We start from the raw sequence: 6,857 nt of genomic DNA, 5'->3' as shown, positions 1-6,857 counted from the left end.
CATTTTGTGCAAAAAAAGGAACTGCGGAGGCTAAAGCTTGGATGAGCTCACCAGAAATGACTTTCTATTCTGGGTCTGTAAGAGACTGTGGTTTGGGGATCATAAAACAAGATGGCTTTGCCTTTGGTCACAGCTTGTATAAGTTCTACATACAGAAGCAAAAAAATACAAAAAACCAGAAAATATCGTAAAGATAATAAGCTGAACAGATTGTGCTGCAGACATGGTCGGAAGGTCTTGCTTCGTTGCAATCATGTTTCTTCTGTATTACTTCAGTGAACAGGGAGAGCGGGTCTATACTCTGAAGAAGTTCGATCCCAATGGACAGCAGACGCTCTACGCCCATCCCACCCGGTTCTCCACACTCGCAACACCGGATCACCATCAAGAGACACTTCAAGGTACTAATGACTCAGCAACCATTCCCAGTCCTGTGAAAGTCCCTGGAAGTTTCTTGCCTCTTCCACTACAAGCTGCACTCAGAGACCCCATGGTTCAGTCCCGGGCTGGAAAGGCTCCCTCCCAACTTTGCTCCGGAATCCCGCTCATCACTGCTTGTATGTGGCAATCATGGTAGCATCACCCCTCAAGGGCGTACATTTAGATCTTTTCATACTTCTAATCACTGCCAGGTTACTGAAATGATTTGAACAAGGAAAAAAAAAAAGATAGTAAGTTGAACAATTCGAGGAGATGGGCTACCACAGAATCCCAGTGAAATGTCTTTGGTTTCTGGTTTATTTTCTGTTGTTTGTTCTTGTTTTTGTTTTCGTTATTACCAGAGGACTACTCAGCTCTGCTTTATGGTGACACTGGGAATTGAACCTGAGCAATCAGAGCCTCAGGCACTAAAATTATTTTGCGCTATCTCCTGAGAATTGTTTTTACCTCTTTAGTACTTAGAAAGTACTCAAACTTTTCTATTGGTCAAGTCCTTCTACTTCATAGTAAAATATTTTGATTACCATTTATCTTAATATTTTTTATTTCAGGGTCAGGCAGTAGTGCAGTGGGTTAAATGCACGTGGCACAAAGTGCAAGGACAGCATAAGGATCTCAGTTCAAGCCCCGGGCTCCCCACCTGCGGGTGTCTATCTTTCTCTCCCCCTTTGTCTCCCCGCCTCTCTCCATTTCTTTCTGTCCTATCCAACAATGACAACAACAGCAATGACAACAATAATAATAACAATAACAACAAGGGCAACAAAATGGGAAAAATATCCTTCAGGAGCAGTGGATTCGTAGTGCAGGTACTGAGCCCCAGCAATAACCCTCAAGTAAAAAAAATAAATAAACCTTTGAATTACATTTTCCCATTTGACACTAGATATACACTATGATGGTATGTAGAACAATACTGTTTCAAATATCTCCTAATAAAGAATGCTAATCTTCCATCAGCATAACATTTTAATTCAATTGCTTTCTTTCTTGCATAGAGTAATATGAAACATGGTGGAAATTAATTAGTAAATGATACTCATAAAGCTTTGATTATCAGTAGGGCATCTAAACTATCATTCTCATCAGTCTGAGTTATATGGTTGCTATCAACATCACCATGATTCACTCTACAAAACAAAAGCATAGCTTTGTGAATCAGGTAAATGTCCTTTGCATGTGCTCAGTTTGCTTCTCTCCCCACCCCTGCTCTCTGTCCCATGTAATCCTAACAAAAATATTCATGTCACACTGGGCTTAGGTCAGTTTGGGAGGGAAGGCTCACTGAAACCTATTTGGCAACAGCTTCTACTGCAGGATAGGAAATATTCCTGCGGAGACATCAAAGTGGTGGCAGGCATTCTGGAGCCAAACTGCCAAGAAGCATTCAGGAGCTGAACAGTATCCCTTGAAGCAATGACAATATAATGGAGCCACATATGTATATGTCAAGATCCTCATGGATTCTCTCTGTCTCTTTATACTGTGACTCAGAAATCACACTCCAATCTCAGTGACCTACTCTTCACCAGCCCTGAAATTGGAATCGGTATGACTTTTAGGATTAAGTAGACTTTCTTGAATCCTAAATTAAAATTATTCTGTGGGTATATTTATTTGAAGAACCTCTCCTGCGAGTGACTGTAAAACTGATATTTATCTTTGTGGCTAGGGGTTGACAAGCACTTTCTTCTCTCTGGACCTGCTTTATTTTTTAATTTATCCTTACTTAATGATATCTACACAGTCCCCTCCCCCCAGAAAAAATATAAAGCAAAATAAAAGGTGGAAATGCTAAACTTGAGTTATAATTAAATGGGAGCAAGTGACAGGATAAAAAATGAGCCTGGTGATTTCAATAGTTAGACGGCTAAAGGAAGCTCCCGGAACAAGAGGTTTAGGGATCCTTCACTATGAAGAAATAAATGATTTGGGGATTGCATTTGACAGTAAAAAAAAAAAAAAAGGAAAAGAGATATGAGAAACATTAAATGCAGCAGACTATGAAATGGCATTTAAGCCATTTAAATATGGATGGCAAGAATCTATGCCAGAGCTGTGCTTCTATTTTCCTCATTTAGACTTTACATAGAGAGTCCCATAATACCATCACCTCTAAAGCAGAGAAAAAGATGTTTATTTTAGGAAGCAGTCAACCACCATTGCCTCTGGTTCCACACTGCAAATTCCTTTCCCAGACCCTTTCCTCTGAATTGGAGAGTTTCCTTAGAACAACTTACTACATGAGACAAAGACAGTGTCTTCTCTTACAAACTGTTTCCATAGATGGTACTTAGAATGACTGTACAAACCAGAGAAAGAAAATACTGCCATTGCCCCCTAGGTAGCATCTGAGGCATGAGGCATGAGCTGGGACACCAAAATAAAAGCCTAATTATTTCTTTCTCCTACATGTGACTGAACTTCTTTTCTGCTCAGTTTTCACTTGGTATTTGCTTTTGCCTAGACTCAGAATTCAGATTTACAAGTGTTTTTTTTTTTTTTTTAAGTGATTTAACTATGACAGACAAGACTGTAAGATAGTGGGTATGATTCCATACAATTCCCATCACCGAGTTCTGTATTCTGTCTCTTCCATTGGAAGATTCCCTATTCTTTATCTTCCTGGGAGTATGGACCAAAGGTCTTTCTGGAGTACAGAAGGTAGAAGGTCTGACTTCTGTAATTGCTTCTACACTGGACATGGGTGTTGACAGGTCAATCCACACTTCCAGCCTGTCTCTTTCTTTCCCTAGTGAGGTAGGGCTCTGGGGAATTGGGATTCCAGGACACATTGGTAAGGCCCAGGTAAGTCAGGCCAGCGTTATGGTGGCATTTTCTTTAGTATTTATTTATTCCCTTTTGTTGCCCTTGTTTTTTTTATTGTAGTAGTTGTTGTTATTGATGTGGTTGTTGGAAAGGGCAGGGATAAATGGAGAGAGGAGGGGAAGACAGAGATGGGGAGAGAAAGATAGACAGCTGCAGACCTGCTTCACCGCTTGTGAAGTGACTCCCCTGAAGGTGGGGAGCCAGGAGCTCAAACCGGGATCCTTACCAGTCCTTGCGCTTTGAGCCACCTGTGCTTAACTCACTGCACTACCACCTGACTTTCCTAGGAAGTCTATTTTAGTTATGTTCCAAGTGGTTCTTATTGGCTCAGTTTATTCTGGAGAGTGCTTCAGAATTATCTATATTATTGAGCCCTGTCACAGACTAATTATAATGAGAACAGAACATATAAGGTTAAAAAGGATCAGAGCTCCCCTTCTCCTTCCCTTGAAGACTGAAAATTCGGAAAGGCAGTATTGTAATGAAAGCTCTTGAATGAAGTGGGCATCTCAGTGGAGTTCTAGATCAGACTAGACTGTATGAACTGGGAAAAGATAAACCAAGTGGAGCCATATTTAAATGGGTGTGAACTAGCAACAGCAGAGAAACCACTTAACCACTGTAATTAAACCAGACCACAGGACCTCTGGAATGGACCAAACAACCACTGTTTCAAGATTCCCGCATGAACTAGACTATTCTGTCTAAAAGTATAGATGCTTTTCTCCTGTGCCCCCTTCACACAGGCATTATAACCTGTCATCCTTTCAGCAAACCATGACCTCATCCTTTTTATGATAAGAATGTTGACTTCTGTCCCTCCTTGGGACATTATTTGGGACCCTACCTGGATCTGTTTACCCCAATTGCTATTCTTTGATCCCAAATAAATGCACTTTGCCTTTCACCTGACTCCTGATTTTTACGTTAGCAGAACATGCCACTTGAAAATGGATCAAAGACTCCTCGAGAACTTTATTTGTTTTCTCATTCATTCACTCATTTACTTAGTATTTGTTATTTCACGCATTCACACAGTCTGTAATACTAAAAGCTACTTGTTAGGTACTAATTCCAGTTCTACGTGACTAAAAGAGGGAAACAGATCAGATAAAGTAGTTCCTGAAAGAACTAGCAGTTCAGTAAGGAAAGCTGAAAGTAATTAATACAATTTAGATGTGAGAAGTGCAATTTAGATGTGAGAAGTGCAAATGTAGGGGAAATTCAAGGTATTATACAAGCACATTAAAAAATGTGGGGGGGAAGGGTTGCTAGAGAGATAGGATAATGGTTATGCAAAGACAGTTTAATTCCTGAGGGGCCAAATATCCCAGATTCAATCCTCAGCACCATAATAAGCCAGAGATGAACAGTGCTCTGGCCTTTCTGTGTCTTTTTCTCTGCATCGCTCTAATAATAATAATAATAATAATAATAATAATAATAATAATAATAATAAATAGAGGACCAGGTGGTAGTACAACAAGGTGATTCTGAAGAGCTTACTGTATTAAATCCAAGTAGGAAGCCCACCTAAATAGTTTTTTAAATATTTATTTATTTTTCCCTTTTGTTGCCCTTGTTGTTTTATTGTTGTAGTTATTATTGTTGTTATTGATGCCGTCGTTGTTGGATAGGACAGAGAGAAAATAGAGAGAGGAGGGGGAAGACTGAGAGGGGAAGAGAAAGATAGACACCTGCAGACCTGCTTAACCACTTGTGAAGCCACTCCCCTGCAGGTGGGGAGCCGAGGGCTCCGACTGGGATCCTTATGCCGGTCCTTGTGCTTTGCACCATGTACACTTAACCTGCTGTGCTACCGCCCGACTCCCTACCTAGTTTTGAAGGTGAAAATATTTAGATGTCTGAAGAATCCTAGAGGTGTTCCTGTCTCTAGGAATCTTGTATGCCACCCCTATTGCTGGAATTACTGTGCTAATCTTTTTTTTTAATTCTTTATTTATAATATTTTATTTATTAGAAAGAGACAGAAAGAAATTGAGAATAGAGGAGAGATAGAAAGGGAAAGAGACAGAGAGACATCTGCAGCCCTGCTTCACCATTTATGAAGCTTTCCCCTGCAGGTGGGGACCAGGACCTTGAACCTGGGTCCTTGCATACTCTAAAGTGAGCACTTAACCAGGTGCGCCACTACCTGCCCCCCTCCCCACTTAGTAAGTTAATCTTTAGTCTTCAGGCACTCCCCTTCTGTCTCTCTGGCTAGAATTTTGTCCTCATGTTGACCTCTAGGGACCACGTGCCTGCAGCAATCCTTGTCATTTCTGAATTCTATACCCACTTATGTAAGATGCCTGCCAAGCTGTCTGATTTATGGTAATATCTGCCAGATCCCATACTGCCTGGACCCTAATACAAATCAGAGTTTGAAAAACACATTTCTGATTAATACAATAAGTTCTGACTTGGATTGAGGTACAAAATCACCAGCTGGGAGTACAAAAACACAAGGTTAACAGTGTGAACATACAAATAACACCTATTTGCAAGACAGACAGAGGGACGTCCTCGAGGCTCATCGTCAATCATTTGTAAGCAAAGATAGTTAACTGAATACAAAAGGTGTCTTACAGCTAAAGGAGGATAGATATTTGTAATGCACAAATTTTCTCTCTTTCTTTTATATATTCAAAACTGCCATTTTTGCTGGCTCTAGGGAAAAAGTTTCAAAGGAATATGGACTGCCACTGTGCTACTTATTTTTACAACTGACAAAGACAGTAAGTCTAAATGAGGTAAAAAAAATAGCTCATATATTTCTAAAACATTTTTATAAAGGTAAATTTCATTTTATTGAACTCTGGAACACATATACCATCCTTGTTCAGAGCTGCTTCATGAAAAGAGTAAGAACAACCGATGGATAACAAACCATAAAATCGTGGACACTGATTTTCATTCATTCAGGAATATGACACAGAAGTATATTTTGCAAGGGATGTGACTGAATTAGATAAAATATCTAATTTTATATTCCAGGTATGCTCTCTAAGGAAGAGAAAAAAATATATATTTAGTACTTATTCTGTTAAGAACTCTGTGGTCAGGGCCCAGGAAGAATCTATGACTACAAAGCACAGTCCCTAGTTGAACTGTTTTCTGATTCAATTCACAAGACCTGGTTGGAGCTAGAAACTGAATATGATACAAATATACAGCTGTAGTGCAGCAACTCTTTAAACTGCTTAGACTGTTTTCAGAGAGCTTCAGAATTTTAATACAATTTTCGTCACACCACCCTTTAAGTGTTACCATGTTAGCATTATCAGCTCAGCTCTGAGATAATCTCTCTCTCTCTCTCTCTCTCTCTCTCTCTCTCTCTCTCTCTCTCTCTCTCTCCAGTCAACTGTTACACACTTCTAAGACCCACAATTTTGCCAGCAAGAGGAACATTCTATCTGCTTCTCTGTTTTCTCAGTGTGTTTCATGTAAGTGACTTGTGTATGGTTCCACCTGCCTGCCTTGTTTTCTTGTAACCCCCCCCCCCCACTAAGATGAGGAAGCAGTATGTGAGGTGTCTTATGTCTTAAATAGAAGCAAAGGTGAGTATCGGAGAACACAAAATAGTA

General features: G+C 39.9%; 1 pseudogene; it reads left to right on the top strand.

Moving 5' to 3' along the window:
* Positions 1-253: 253 nt before the first annotated feature.
* LOC103125592 (H/ACA ribonucleoprotein complex subunit 3-like) lies at positions 254-437 on the top strand (annotated as a pseudogene).
* The last annotated feature ends 6,420 nt before the right edge of the window (positions 438-6,857 follow it).

This window comes from Erinaceus europaeus, chromosome X (genome assembly GCF_950295315.1).
Source record: "Erinaceus europaeus chromosome X, mEriEur2.1, whole genome shotgun sequence".
NCBI lineage: Eukaryota > Metazoa > Chordata > Mammalia > Eulipotyphla > Erinaceidae > Erinaceus > Erinaceus europaeus.
This window is presented reverse-complemented; position numbering and strand designations above follow the sequence as displayed.